General features: G+C 51.4%; 2 non-coding genes across 2 annotated transcripts; both read right to left on the bottom strand.

Moving 5' to 3' along the window:
* Window positions 1-454: 454 nt before the first annotated feature.
* Window positions 455-527, bottom strand: TRNAK-UUU (transfer RNA lysine (anticodon UUU)). Its single transcript has one exon. It is a non-coding gene; the product is annotated as a tRNA-Lys (tRNA).
* A 14,482-nt stretch (window positions 528-15,009) lies between these two features.
* On the bottom strand, window positions 15,010-15,082 carry TRNAK-CUU (transfer RNA lysine (anticodon CUU)). The gene has a single exon. It is a non-coding gene; the product is annotated as a tRNA-Lys (tRNA).
* Between the last annotated feature and the right edge of the window lie 818 nt (window positions 15,083-15,900).

Raw genomic sequence — 15,900 nt, 5'->3', positions numbered from 1 at the left:
TGTGTCCCCATTGCATCCTATTGTAACTATACATTGTTTGCACTGTTTTCTAAGACTATACTGCATATTTTTGGTATTGTGTACATATAACTTGTGTATAATTGCTATTCTCATACTGAGGGTACTCACTGAGTTACTTTGGCATATTGTCACAAAAATAAGGTACCTTTATTTTTAGGATATCCGTGTATTGTTTTTTCTTATGATATTGTGCAAGTGACACTAAGTGGTACTGTAGGAGCTTCACTCGTCTCCTAGTTGAGCCTAAGCTGCTCTGCTAAGCTACCATTATCTATCAGCCTAAGCTGCTAGACACCCTATACACTAATAAGGGATAACTGGGCCTGGTGCAAGGTGCAAGTACCCCTTGGTACTCACTACAAGCCAGTCCAGCCTCCTACAAGGTGAGAGTTAATGTTAAACCCGAAAATGGAGAAGCCTTTAAAAAGCATCACGCCCAACGTGGGGCTCGAACCCACAACCCTGAGATTAAAAGCATCATGCTCTATCAACTGAGCTAGCCGGGCTGCTGTGCCTATGTCATTTCACACACCCTCCGTGTGTTCTTTGTGAGGAAGTAGTGTGTGGTTATCCCAGGAGGCCCCTTTGTTTCATTTTCTCTGCTGCTGACTCGACACAGGCACCTTTCTCTTTCTCCATCTCTTGCTCTACCCCAGTCTTATGTCCCCATCAGTCTCTCTGGAGCTCACTCTGGTACATACATGCATCTGTCCTCTCAACCTGTTTCTGGGCACATACTTAAATGTCCAGTAGAGAACAGTGTGAACTCTCCCTGTTTCGCGAGGTGGCAGTCAGCATCCAGAGATGTGTTCCGGAGGCTGCCGGAATGGCCGAGCGGTGTAAGGCGCCACATTCAAGAGCAGTATCTTCCCCAGTCCTGTGATCAAATCCTGCTGCTGACATTAAAGTAGTTTTCATACCTACTTTAATCATAACACCAGTGGGGATGAGACCTTAAACTCCTCTTTTTGAAAGGATGGGGGGGGACAGGACGGACCGGAGCGAACTCCGAGCTCGCTGTAAGCACGGGCGGCTCAGGCTAGGAAAGGGCGCAGGAAAGGCTCGGCCTAGGACCACTCCCAGTGGCGCCTCCCAGGGCGGGAAGTGTTGCGTTGTGTGGAGTCCTGTGGGAATCGTGAGGCAAACTGCAGGATGTGTGTGTGAGTGTTTGTGTAGTTTTAAGCCTCAGCGAAATATCTGAAAAAGGTGAGAGTTAATATTAAACCCGAAAATGGAAAAGCCTTTAAAAAGCATCACGCCCAACGTGGGGCTCAAGCTCACAACCCTGAGATTAAGAGTATCATGCTCTATCGACTGAGCTAGCCGGGCTGCTGTGCCTATGTCATTTCACACACCCTCTGTGTGTTCTTTGTGAGGAAGTAGTGTGTGGTTATCCCAGGAGGCCCCTTTGTTTAATTTTCTCTGCTGCTGACTCAACACAGGCACCTTTCTCTTTCTCCATCTCTTGCTCTACCCCAGTCTTATGTCCCCATCAGTCTCTCTGGAGCTCACTCTGGTACATACATGCATCTGTCCTCTCAACCTGTCTCTGGGCACATACTTAAATGTCCAGTAGAGAACAGTGTGAACTCTCCCTGTTTCGCGAGGTGGCAGTCAGCCTCCAGAGACGTGTTCCGGAGGCTGCCGGAATGGCTGAGCGGTGCAAGGCGCCACATTCAAGAGCAGTATCTTCCCCAGTCCCGTGATTAAATCCTGCTGCCGACATAAAGTAGTTTTCATACCTACTTTAATCATAACACCAGTGGGGATGAGACCTTAAACTCCTCTTTTTGAAAGGATGGGGGGGGACAGGACGGACCGGAGCGTACTCCGAGCTCGCTGTAAGCACGGGCGGCTCAGGCTAGGAAAGGGCGCAGGAAACACTCGGCCTAGGAGCGCTCCCAGTGGCGCCTCCCAGGGCGGGAAGTGCTGCGTTGTGTGCAGTCCTGTGGGAATCGTGAGGCAAACTGCAGGATGTGTGTGTGTGTAGTTTTCAGCCTCAGCAAAATATCTGAAAAAGGTGAGAGTTAATGTTCAACCCAAAAATGGAGAAGCCTTTAAAAAGCATCACGCCCAACGTGGGGCTCGAGCCCACAACCCTGAGATTAAGAGTCTCATGCTCTACAGACTGAGCTAGCCGGGCTGCTGTGCTTATGTCATTTCACACATCCTCTGTGTGTTCTTTGTGAGGAAGTAGTGTGTGGTTATCCCAGGAGGCCCCTTTGTTTCATTTTCTCTGCTGCTGACTCGACACAGGCACCTTTCTCTTTCTCCATCTCTCGCTCTACCCCAGTCTTATGTCCCCATCAGTCTCTCTGGAGCTCACTCTGGTACATACATGCATCTGTCCTCTCAACCTGTCTCTGGGCACATGCTTAAATGTCCAGTAGAGAAGAGTGTGAACTCTCCCTGTTTCGCGAGGTGGCAGTCAGCCTCCAGAGACGTGTTCCGGAGACTGCCGGAATGGCCGAGTGGTGTAAGGCGCTACATTTAAGAGCAGTATCTTCCCCAGTCCCGTGGTCAAATCCTGCTGCTGACATAAAGTAGTTTTCATACCTACTTTAATCATAACACCAGCGGGGATGAAACCTTAAACTCCTCTTTTTGAAAGGATGGGGGGGGACAGGACGGACCGGAGCGGACTCAGAGCTCGCTGTAAGCGCGGGCGGCTCAGGCTAGGAAAGGGCGCAGGAAAGGCTCGGCCTAGGACCGCTCCCAGCGGCGCCTCCCAGGGCGGGAAGTGCTGCGTTGTGTGGAGTCCTGTGGGAATTGTGAGGCAAACTGCAGGATGTGTGTGTGTGTAGTTTTAAGCCTCAGCGAAATATCTGAAAAAGGTGAGTGTTAATGTTATACCCGACAATGGAGAAGCCTTTAAAAAGCATCACGCCCAACGTGGGCTCGAACCCACGACCCTGAGATTAAGAGTCTCATGCTCTACCGACTGAGCTAGCTGGGCTGCTGTGCCTATGTCATTTCACAAACCCTCTGTGTGTTCTTTGTGAGGAAGTAGTGTGTGGTTATCCCAGGAGGCCCCTTTGTTTCATTTTCTCTGCTGCTGACTCGACACAGGCACCTTTCTCTTTCTCCATCTCTCGCTCTACCCCAGTCTTATGTCCTCATCAGTCTCTCTGGAGCTCACTCTGGTACATACATGCATCTGTCCTTTCAACCTGTCTCTGGACACATGCTTAAATGTCCAGTAGAGAAGAGTGTGAACTCTCCCTGTTTCGCGAGGTGGCAGTCAGCCTCGAGAGCCGTGTTCCGGAGGCTGCCGGAATGGCCGAGCGGTGTAAGGCGCCACATTCAAGAGCAGTATCTTCCCCAGTCCTGTGGTCAAATCCAGCTGCTGACATAAAGTAGTTTTCATACCTACTTTAATCATAACACCAGCGGGGATGAGACCTTAAACTCCTCTTTTTGAAAGAATGGGGGGGGACAGGACGGACCGGAGCGGACTCAGAGCTCGCTGTAAGCACGGGCGGCTCAGGCTAGGAAAGGGCGCAGGAAAGGCTTGGCCTAGGACCGCTGCCAGCGGCGCCTCCCAGGGTGGAAAGTTGTTCATTGTGTGGAGTCCTGTGGGAATCGTGAGGAAAACTGCAGGATGTGTGTGTGTGTGTGTAGTTTTAAGCCTCAGCGAAATATCTGAAAAAGGTGAGAGTTAATGTTAAACCCGAAAATGGAGAAGCCTTTAAAAAGCATCACGGCCAACGTGGGGCTCGAACCCACAACCCTGAGATTAAGAGTCTCATGCTCTACCGACTGAGCTAGCCGGGCTGCTGTACCTATGTCATTTCACACACCCTCTGTGTGCTCTTTGTGAGGAAGTAGTGTGTGGTTATCCCAGGAGGCCCCTTTGCTTCATTTTCTCTGCTGCTGACTCGACACAGGCACCTTTCTCTTTCTCCATCTCTCGCTCTACCCCAGTCTTATGTCCTCATCAGTCTCTCTGGAGCTCACTCTGGTACATACATGCATCTGTCCTTTCAACCTGTCTCTGGGCATGTGAGAAGGTAGCCTCTTTCTAGCCTTGTTACCCCCACTTTTGGCCTGTTTGTGAGTGTATGTCAGGGTGTTTGTCTCTGTTTTCACTGTCTCACTGGGATCCTGATAGCCAGGCCTCAGTGCTCATAGTGAAAACACTATGTTTTCAGTATGGTTGTTATGTGTCACTGGGATCCTGCTGGTCAGGACCCCAGTGCTCATAGGTTTGTGGCCTATATGTATGTGTCACTGGGACCCTGTCACACAGGGCCCCAGTGCTCATAGGTGTGCATGTATATGTTCCCTGTGTGGTGCCTAACTGTCTCACTGAGGCTCTGCTAACCAGAACCTCAGTGGTTATGCTCTCTCATTACTTTCAAATTGTCACTAACAGGCTAGTGACCATTTTTACCAATTTACATTGGCTTACTGGAACACCCTTATAATTCCCTAGTATATGGTACTGAGGTACCCAGGGTATTAGGGTTCCAGGAGATCCCTATGGGCTGCAGCAATTCTTTTGCCACCCATAGGGAGCTCTGACAATCCTTACACAGGCCTGCCACTGCAGCCTGAGTGAAATAACGTCCACGTTATTTCACAGCCATTTTACACTGCACTTAAGTAACTTATAAGTCACCTATATGTCTAACCTTTACCTGGTAAAGGTTAGGTGCAAAGTTACTTAGTGTGAGGGCACCCTGGCACTAGCCAAGTTGCCCCCACATTGTTCAGAGCCAATTCCCTGAACTTTGTGAGTGCGGGGACACCATTACACGCGTGCACTACATATAGGTCACTACCTATATGTAGCTTCACAATGGTAACTCCGAATATGGACATGTAACATGTCTATGATCATGGAATTGCCCCCTCTATGCCATCCTGGCATAGTTGGCACAATCCCATGATCCCAGTGGTCTGTAGCACAGACCCTGGTACTGCCAAACTGCCCTTCCTGGGGTTTCACTGCAGCTGCTGCTGCTGCCAACCCCTCAGACAGGCATCTGCCCTCCTGGGGTCCAGCCAGGCCTGGCCCAGGATGGCAGAACAAAGAACTTCCTCTGAGAGAGGGTGTGACACCCTCTCCCTTTGGAAAATGGTGTGAAGGCAGGGGAGGAGTAGCCTCCCCCAGCCTCTGGAAATGCTTTGTTGGGCACAGAGGTGCCCAATTCTGCATAAGCCAGTCTACACCGGTTCAGGGACCCCTTAGCCCCTGCTCTGGCGTGAAACTGGACAAAGGAAAGGGGAGTGACCACTCCCCTGACCTGCACCTCCCCTGGGAGGTGTCCAGAGCTCCTCCAGTGTGCTCCAGACCTCTGCCATCTTGGAAACAGAGGTGCTGCTGGCACACTGGACTGCTCTGAGTGGCCAGTGCCACCAGGTGACATCAGAGACTCCTGCTGATAGGCTCCTTCAGGTGTTAGTAGCCTATCCTCTCTCCTAGGTAGCCAAACCCTCTTTTCTGGCTATTTAGGGTCTCTGTCTCTGGGGAAACTTTAGATAACGAATGCATGAGCTCAGCCGAGTTCCTCTGCATCTCTCTCTTCACCTTCTGATAAGGAATCGACCGCTGACCGCGCTGGAAGCCTGCAAACCTGCAACATAGTAGCAAAGACGACTACTGCAACTCTGTAACGCTGATCCTGCCGCCTTCTCAACTGTTTTCCTGCTTGTGCATGCTGTGGGGGTAGCCTGCCTCCTCTCTGCACCAGAAGCTCCGAAGAAATCTCCCGTGGGTCGACGGAATCTTCCCCCTGCAACCGCAGGCACCAAAAAGCTGCATCACCGGTCCCTTGGGTCTCCTCTCGGCACGACGAGCGAGGTCCCTCGAATCCAGCGACTCTGTCCAAGTGACCCCCACAGTCCAGTGACTCTTCAGTCCAAGTTTGGTGGAGGTAAGTCCTTGCCTCACCTCGCTGGGCTGCATTGCTGGGAACCGCGACTTTGCAGCTACTCCGGCCCCTGTGCACTTCCGGCGGAAATCCTTTGTGCACAGCCAAGCCTGGGTCCACGGCACTCTAACCTGCATTGCACGACTTTCTAAGTTGGTCTCCGGCGACGTGGGACTCCTTTGTGCAACTTCGGCGAGCACCGTTTCATGCATCCTCTTAGTGCCTGTTTCTGGCACTTCTCCGGGTGCTACCTGCTTCAGTGAGGGCTCTTTGTCTTGCTCGACGTCCCCTCTCTCTTCAGGTCCAACTTGCGACCTCCTGGTCCCTCCTGGGCCCCAGCAGCGTCCAAAAACGCCAAACGCACGATTTGCGTGTAGCAAGGCTTGTTGGCGTCCTTCCGGCGGGAAAACACTTCTGCACGACTCTCCACGGCGAGAGGGATCCGTCCACCAAAGGGGAAGTCTCTAGCCCTTTTCGTTCCTGCAGAAACCTCAGCTTCTTCTGTCCAGTCAAAGCTTCTTTGCACCCGCAGCTGGCATTTCCTGGGCATCTGCCCATCTCCGACTTGCTTGTGACTTTTGGACTTGGTCCCCTTGTTCCACAGGTACCCTAGATTGGAAATCCACAGTTGTTGCATTGCTGGTTTGTGTCTTTCCTGCATTATTCCTCTAACACGACTACTTTGTCCTTAGGGGAACTTTAGTGCACTTTGCACTCACTTTTCAGGGTCTTGGGGAGGGTTATTTTTCTAACTCTCACTATTTTCTAATAGTCCCAGCGACCCTCTACAAGGTCACATAGGTTTGGGGTCCATTCGTGGTTCGCATTCCACTTTTGGAGTATATGGTTTGTGTTGCCCCTATCCCTATGTTTCCCCATTGCATCCTATTGTAACTATACATTGTTTGCACTGTTTTCTAAGACTATACTGCATATTTTTGCTATTGTGGATATATATCTTGTGTATATTTCCTATCCTCCCACTGAGGGTACACTCTAAGATACTTTGGCATATTGTCATAAAAATAAAGTACCTTTATTTTTAGTATAACTGTGTATTGTGTTTTCTTATGATATTGTGCATATGACACTAGGTGGTACTGTAGTAGCTTCACACGTCTCCTAGTTCAGCCTAAGCTGCTCTGCTAAGCTACCATTATCTATCAGCCTAAGCTGCTAGACACCCTATACACTAATAAGGGATAACTGGGCCTGGTGCAAGGTGCAAGTACCCCTTGGTACTCACTACAAGCCAGTCCAGCCTCCTACAGGGCACATGCTTAAATGTCCAGTAGAGAAGAGTGTGAACTCTCCCTGTTTCGCGAGGTGGCAGTCAGCCTCGAGAGCCGTGTTCTGGAGGCTGCCGGAATGGCCGAGCGGTGTAAGGTGCCACATTCAAGAGCAGTATCTTCCCCAGTCCCGTGGTCATATCCCGCTGCTGACATAAAGTAGTTTTCATACCTACTTTAATCATAACACCAGCGGGGATGAGACCTTAAACTCCTCTTTTTGAAAGGATGGGGGGGGACAGGACGGACCGGAGCGGACTCCGAGCTCGCTGTAAGCACGGGCGGCTCAGGCTAGGAAAGGGCGCAGGAAAGGCTCGGCCTAGGACCGCTCCCAGCGGCGCCTCCCAGGGCGGGAAGTGCTGCGTTGTGTGGAGTCCTGTGGGAATCGTGAGGCAAACTGCAGGATGTGTGTGTGTGTAGTTTTAAGCCTCAGCAAAATATCTGAAAAAGGTGAGAGTTAATGTTAAACCCGAAAATGGAGAAGCCTTTAAAAAGCATCACACCCAACATGGGGCTCGAACCCACGACCCTGAGATTAAGAGTCTCATGCTCTACCGATTGAGCTAGCCGGGCTGCTGAGCCTATGTTATTTCACACACCCTCTGTGTGTTCTTTGTGAGGAAGTAGTGTGTGGTTATCCCAGGAGGCCCCTTTGTTTCATTTTCTCTGCTGCTGACTTGACACAGGCACCTTTCTCTTTCTCCATCTCTCACTCTATCCCAGTCTAATGTCCCCATCAGTCTCTCTTGAGCTCACTCTGGTACATACATGCATCTGTCCTCTCAACCTGTCTCTGGGCACATACTTAAATGTCCAGTATAGAACAGTGTGAACTCTCCCTGTTTCACAAGGTGGCAGTCAGCCTCCAGAGCCGTGTTCTGGAGGCTGCCGGAATGGTCGAGTGGTGTAAGGCGCCACATTCAAGAGCAGTATCGTCCCGTGGTCAAATCCCGCTGCTGACATAAAGTAGTTTTCATACCTACTTTAATCATAACACCAGCGGGGATGAGACCTTAAACTCCTCTTTTTGAAAGGACGGGGGGGGGGACAGGACGGACCGGAGCGGACTCCGAGCTCGCTGTAAGCACGGGCGGCTCAGGCTAGGAAAAGGCGCAGGAAAGGCTCGGCCTAGGACCGCTCCCAGCGGCGCCTCCCAGGGCGGGAAGTGCTGCGTTGTGTGGAGTCCTGTGGGAATCGTGAGGCAAACTGCAGGATGTGTGTGTGTGTAGTTTTAAGCCTCCGCGAAATATCTGAAAAAGGTGAGAGTTAATGTTAAACCCGAAAATGGAGAAGCCTTTAAAAAGCATCATGCCCAACGTGGGGCTTGAATCCACGACCCTGAGATTAAGAGTCTCATGTGCTACCGACTGAGCTAGCCAGGCTGCTGTGCTTGTCTTATTTTACACACCCTCTGTGTGTTCTTTGTGAGGCAGTAGTGTGTGGTTATCCCAGGAGGCCTCTTTGTTTCATTTTCTCTGCTGCTGACTCGACACAGGCACCTTTCTCTTTCTCCATCTCTCGCTCTACCCCAGTCTTATGTCCCCATCAGTCTTTCTGGAGCTCACTCTGGTACATACATGCATCTGTCCTCTCAACCTGTCTCTGGGCATATGCTTAAATGTCCAGTAGAGAACAGTGAGAACTCTCCCTGTTTCGCGAGGTGGCAGTCAGCCTCCAGAGCCGTGTTCCGGAGGCTGCCGGAATGGACGAGCGGTGTAAGGTGCCACATTCAAGAGCAGTATCTTCCCCAGTCCTATGGTCAAATCCAGCTGCTGACATAAAGTAGTTTTCATACCTACTTTAATCATAACACCAGCGGGGATGAGACCTTAAACTCCTCTTTTTGAAAGGATGGGGGGGGACAGGACGGACCAGAGCGGACTCCGAGCTCGCTGTAAGCACGGGCGGCTCAGGCTAGGAAAGGGCGCAGGAAAGGCTCGGCCTAGGACCGCTGCCAGCGGCGCCTCCCAGGGTGGGAAGTTGTTCGTTGTGTGGAGTCCTGTGGGAATCGTGAGGCAAACTGCAGGATGTGTGTGTGTGTGTGTAGTTTTAAGCCTCAGCGAAATATCTGAAAAAGGTGAGAGTTAATGTTAAACCCGAAAATGGAGAAGCCTTTAAAAAGCATCACGGCCAACGTGGGGCTCGAACCCACAACCCTGAGATTAAGAGTCTCATGCTCTACAGGATGAGCTAGCCGGGCTGCTGTGCCTATAATTTCACACACCCTCTGTGTGTTCTTTGTGAGGAAGTAGTGTGTGGTTATCCAAGGAGGCCCCTTTGTTTCATTTTCTCTGCTGCTGACTCGACACAGGCACCTTTCTCTTTCTCCATCTCTCGCTCTACACCAGTCTTATGTCCCCATCAGTCTCTCTGGAGCTCACTCTGATACATACATGCATCTGTCCTCTCAACCTGTCTCTGGGCACATACTTAAATGTCCAGTAGAGAACAGTGTGAACTCTCCCTGTTTCGCGAGGGGGCAGTCAGCCTCCAGAGCTGTGTTCCGGAGGCTGCCGGAATGGCCGAGCGGTGTAAAGCGCCACATTCAAGAGCAGTATCTTCCCCAGTCCCGTAATTAAATCCCGCTGCCGACATAAAGTAGTTTTCATACCTACTTTAATCATAACACCAGCGGGGATGAGACCTTAAACTCCTCTTTTTGAAAGGATGGGGGGGGACAGGACGGACCGGAGCGGACTCCGAGCTCGCTGTAAGCACGGGCGGCTCAGGCTAGGAAAGGGCGCAGGAAAGGCTCGGCCTAGGACTGCTCCCAGCGGCACCTCCCAGGGCGGGAAGTGCTGCGTTGTGTGGAGTCCTGTGGGAATCGTGAGGCAAACTGCAGGATGTGTGTGTGTGTAGTTTTAAGCCTCAGCGAAATATCTGAAAAAGGTGAGAGTTAATGTTAAACCCGAAAATGGAGAAGCCTTTAAAAAGCATCGCGCCCAACGTGGGGCTCAAACCCACGACCCTGAGATTAAGAGTCTCATGCGCTACCGACTGAGCTAGCCGGGCTGCTGTGTCTTTGTCTTTTCACACACCCTCTGTGTGTTCTTTGTGAGGAAGTAGTGTGTGGTTATCCCAGAAGGCCCCTTTGTTTCATTTTCTCTGCTGCTGACTTGACACAGGCACCTTTCTCTTTCTCCATCTCTCGCTCTACCCCAGTCTTATGTCCTCATCAGTCTCTCTGGAGCTCACTCTGGTACATACATGCATCTGTTCTCTCAACCTGTCTCTGGGCACATACTTAAATGTCCAGTAGAGAACAGTGTGAACTCTCCCTCTTTCGCGAGGTGGCAGTCAGCCTCTAGAGCCGTGTTCCGGAGGCTGCCAGAATGACTGAGCGGTGTATGGCGCCACATTCAAGATCAGTATCTTCCCCAGTCCTGTGATCAAATCCAGCTGCCGACATAAAGTAGTTTTCATACCTACTTTTATCATAACACCAGCAGGGATGAGACCTTAAACTCCTCTTTTTGAAAGGATGGGGGTGGGGACAGGACGGACCGGAGCGGACTCCGAGCTCTCTGTAAGCACGGGCGGCTCAGGCTAGGAAAGGCGCTGGAAAGGCTCGGCCTAGGACCGCTCCCAGCGGCGCCTCCCAGGGCGGGAAGTGCTGCGTTGTGTGGAGTCCTTTGGGAATCGTGAGGCAAACTGCAGGATGTGTGTGTGTGTAGTTTTAAGCCTCAGCGAAATATCTGAAAAAGGTGAGAGTTAATGTTAAACCCGAAAATGGAGAAGCCTTTAAAAAGCATCACTCCCAACGTGGGGCTCGAACCCACGACCCTGAGATTAAGAGTCTCATGCTCTACCGACTGAGCTAGCCGGGCTACTGTGCCTATGTCATTTCACACACCCTCTGTGTGTTCTTTGTGAGGAAGTAGTGTGTGGTTATCCCAGGAGGCCCCTTTGTTTCATTTTCTCTGCTGCTGACTCGACACAGGCACCTTTCTCTTTCTCCATCTCTCGCTTTACCCCAGTCTTATGTCCTCACCAGTCTCTCTGGAGCTCACTCTGGTACATACATGCATCTGTCCTCTCAACCTGTCTCTGGGCACATACTTAAATGTCCAGTAGAGAACAGTGTGAACTCTCCCTGTTTCGCGAGGTGGCAGTCAGCCTCCAGAGTTCTTTTCCAGAGGCTGCCGGAATGGCTGAGCGGTGTAAGGTGCCACATTCAAGAGCAGTATCTTCCCCAGTCCTGTGATCAAATCCTGCTACCGACATAAAGTAGTTTTCATACCTACTTTAATCATAACACCAGCGGGGATGAGACCGTAAAACTCCTCTTTTTGAAAGGATGGGGGTGGACAGGATGGACCGGAGCGGACTCCGAGCTCGCTATAAGCACGGGCGGCTCAGGCTAGGAAAGGGCGCAGGAAAGGCTCGACCTAGGACCGCTCCCAGCGGCGCCTCCCAGGGCGGGAAGTGCTGCGTTGTGTGGAGTCCTGTGGGAATCGTGAGGCAAACTGCAGGATGTGTGTGAGTGTGTGTATTTTTAAGCCTCAGCGAAATATCTGAAAAAGGAGAGAGTTAATGTTAAACCCGAAAATGGAGAAGCCTTTAAAAAGCATCACGCCCAACATGGGGTTCGAACCCACAACCCTGAGATTAAGAGTCTTATGCTCTACCGACTGAGCTAGCCGGGCTGCTGTGCCTATGACATTTCACACACCCTCTGTGTGTTCTTTGTGAGGAAGTAGTGTGTGGTTATCCCAGGAGGCCCCTTTGTTTCATTTTCTCTGCTGCTGACTCGACACAGGCACCTTTCTCTTCTCCATCTCTCGCTCTACCCCACTCTTATGTCCCCATCAGTCTTTCTGGAGCTCACTCTGGTACATACATGCATCTGTCCTCTCAACCTGTCTCTGGGCACATGCTTAAATGTCCAGTAGAGAACAGTGTGAACTCTCCCTGTTTCGCGAGGTGGCAGTCAGCCTCCAGAGTCTTGCTCCGGAGGCTGCCGGAATGACTGAGCGGTGTAAGGTGCTCATTCAAAAGCAGTATCTTCCCCAGTCCTGTGATCAAATCCCCCTACCGACATAAAGTAGTTTTCATACCTACTTTAATCATAACACCAGTGGGAATGAGACCGTAAAACTCCTCTTTTTGAAAGGATGGGGGTGGACAGGACGGACCGGAGCGGTCTCCGAGCTTGCTGTAAGCACGGGCGGCTCAGGCTAGGAAAGGGCGCAGGAAAGGCTCGGCCTAGGACCGCTCCCAGCGGCGCCTCCCAGGGCGGGAAGTGCTGGGTTGTGTGGAGTCCTGTGGGAATCGTGAGGCAAACTGCAGGATGTGTGTGTGTGTAGTTTTAAGCCTCAGCGAAAGATCTGAAAAAGGTGAGAGTTAATGTTAAACCCGAAAATGGAAAAGCCTTTAAAAAGCATCATGCCCAACGTGGGGTTCGAACCCACGACCCTGAGATTAAGAGTCTCATGCTCAACAGACTGAGCTAGCCGGGCTGCTGTGCCTGTGGTATTTCACACACCCTCTGTGTGTTCTTTGTGAGGAAGTAGTGTGTGGTTATCCCAGGAGGCCCCTTTGTTTCATTTTCTCTGCTGCTGACTCGACACAGGCACCTTTCTCTTTCTCCATCTCTCGCTCTACCCCAGTCCTATGTCCTCATCAGTCTCTCTGGAGCTCACTCTGGTACATACATGCATCTGTCCTTTCAACCTGTCTCTGGGCACATGCTTAAATGTCCAGTAGAGAAGAGTGTGAACTCTCCCTGTTTCGCGAGGTGGCAGTCAGCCTCGAGAGCCGTGTTCCTGAGGCTGCCGGAATGGCCGAGCGGTGTAAGGCACCACATTCAAGAGCAGTATCTTCCCCAGTCCTGTGGTCAAATCCAGCTGCTGACATAAAGTAGTTTCATACCTACTTTAATCATAACACCAGCGGGGCTGAGACCTTAAACTCCTCTTTTTGAAAGGATGGGGGGGGACAGGACGGACCGGAGCGGACTCCGAGCTCGCTGTAAGCACGGGCGGCTCAGGCTAGGAAAGGGCGCAGGAAAGGCTCGGCCTAGGACCGCTGCCAGCGGCGCCTCCCAGGGTGGGAAGTTGTTCATTGTGTGGAGTCCTGTGGGAATCGTGAGGAAAACTGCAGGATGTGTGTGTGTGTGTGTAGTTTTAAGCCTCAGCGAAATATCTGAAAAAGGTGAGAGTTAATGTTAAACCCGAAAATGGAGAAGCCTTTAAAAAGCATCACGGCCAACGTGGGGCTCGAACCCACAACCCTGAGATTAAGAGTCTCATGCTCTACAGGATGAGCTAGCCAGGCTGCTGTGCATTTAATAATTTCACACACCTTCTGTGTGTTCTTTGTGAGGAAGTAGTGTGTGGTTATCCAAGGAGGCCCCTTTGTTTCATTTTCTCTGCTGCTGACTCGACACAGGCACCTTTCTCTTTCTCCATCTCTCGCTCTACCCCAGTCTTATGTCCCCATCAGTCTCTCTGGAGCTCACTCTGATACATACATGCATCTGTCCTCTCAACCTGTCTCTGGGCACATAATTAAATGTCCAGTGGAGAACAGTGTGAACTCTCCCTGTTTCGCGAGGGGGCAGTCAGCCTCCAGAGCTGTGTTCCGGAGGCTGCCGGAATGGCCGAGCGGTGTAAGGCGCCACATTCAAGAACAGTATCTTCCCCAGTCCTGTGGTCAAATCCCGCTGCTGACATAAAGTAGTTTTCATACCTACTTTAATCATAACACCAGCGGGGATGAGACCTTAAACTCCTCTTTTTGAAAGGATGGGGGTGGACAGGACGGACTGGAGCGGACTCCGAACTCGCTGTAAGCACGGGCGGCTCAGGCTAGAAAAGGGCCCAGAAAAGGCTCGGCCTAGGACCGCTCCCAGCGGCGCCTCCCAGGGCGGGAAGTGCTGCGTTGTGTGGAGTCCTGTGGAATTCGTGAGGCAAACTGCAGGATGTGTGTGTGTGTAGTTTTAAGCCTCAGCAAAATATCTGAAAAAGGTGAGAGTTAATGTTAAACCCGAAAATGGAGAAGCCTTTAAAAAGCATCACACCCAACGTGGGGCTTGAACCCACGACACTGAGATTAAGAGTCTCATGCGCTACTGACTGAGATAGCCGGGCTGCTGTGACTGTCTTATCTCACACACTCTCTGTGTGTTCTTTGTGAGGCAGTAGTGTGTGGTTATCCCAGGAGGCCCCTTTGTTTCATTTTCTCTGCTGCTGACTCGACACAGGCACCTTTCTCTTTCTCCATCTCTCGCTCTACCCCAGTCTTATGTCCACATCAGTCTTTCTGGAGCTCACTCTGGTACATACATGCATCTGTCCTCTCAACCTGTCTCTGGGCACATGCTTAAATGTCCAGTAGAGAACAGTGTGAACTCTCCCTGTTTCGCGAGGTGGCAGTCAGCCTCCAGAGTCTTGTTCCGGAGGCTGCCGGAATGACTGAGCGGTGTAAGGTGCCACATTCAAGAGCAGTATCTTCCCCAGTCCTGTGATCAAATCCCCCTACTGACATAAAGTAGTTTTCATACCTACTTTAATCATAACACCAGCGGGGATGAGACCGTAAAACTCCTCTTTTTGAAAGGATGGGGGTGGACAGGACGGACCGGAGCGGACTCAGAGCTCGCTGTAAGCACGGGCGGCTCAGGCTAGGAAAGGCTCGGCCTAGGACCGCTCCCAGCGGCGCTTCCCAGGGCGGGAAGTGCTGTGTTGTCTGGAGTCCTGTGGGAATCGTGAGGCAAACTGCAGGATGTGTGTGTGTGTGTAGCTTTAAGCCTCAGCGAAATATCTGAAAAAGGTGAGAGTTAATGTTAAACCCGAAAATGGAAAAGCCTTTAAAAAGCATCACGCCCAACGTGGGGTTCGAACCCATGACCCTGAGATTAAGAGTCTCATGCTCTACCGACTGAGCTAGCCGGGCTGCTGTACCTATGTCATTTCACACACCCTCTGTGTGCTCTTTGTGAGGAAGTAGTGTGTGGTTATCCCAGGAGGCCCCTTTGTTTCATTTTCTCTGCTGCTGACTCGACACAGGCACCTTTCTCTTTCTCCATCTCTCGCTCTACCCCAGTCTTATGTCCTCATCAGTCTCTCTGGAGCTCACTCTGGTACATACATGCATCTGTCCTCTCAACCTGTCTCTGGGCACATGCTTAAATCTCCAGTAGAGAAGAGTGTGAGCTCTCCCTGTTTCGCGAGGTGCCAGTCAGCCTCCAGAGCGGTGTTCCGGAGGCTGCCGGAATGGCCGAGTGGTGTAAGGTGCTACATTTAAGAGCAGTATCTTCCCCAGTCCTGTGGTCAAATCCCGCTGCTGACATAAAGTAGTTTTCATAACTACTTTAATCATAACACCAGCGGGGATGAGACCTTAAACTCCTCTTTTTGAAAGGATGGGGGGGACAGAACGGACCGGAGCGGACTCCGAGCTCGCTGTAAGCGCGGGCGGCTCAGGCTAGGAAAGGGCGCAGGAAAGGCTCGGCCTAGGACCGCTCCCAGCGGCACCTCCCAGGGCGGGAAGTGCTGCGTTGTGTGGAGTCCTGTGGGAATTGTGAGGCAAACTGCAGGATGTGTGTGTGTGTGTAGTTTTAAGCCTCAGCGAAATATCTGAAAAAGGTGAGAGTTAATGTTATACCCGACAATGGAGAAGCCTTTAAAAAGCATCACGCCCAACGTGGGCTTGAACCCACGACCCTGAGATTAAGAGTCTCATGCTCTACCGACTGAGCTAGCCGGGCTGCT

The sequence above is a fragment of the Pleurodeles waltl genome, chromosome 6, assembly GCF_031143425.1.
Source record: "Pleurodeles waltl isolate 20211129_DDA chromosome 6, aPleWal1.hap1.20221129, whole genome shotgun sequence".
NCBI classification, from domain to species: domain Eukaryota; kingdom Metazoa; phylum Chordata; class Amphibia; order Caudata; family Salamandridae; genus Pleurodeles; species Pleurodeles waltl.
This window is presented reverse-complemented; position numbering and strand designations above follow the sequence as displayed.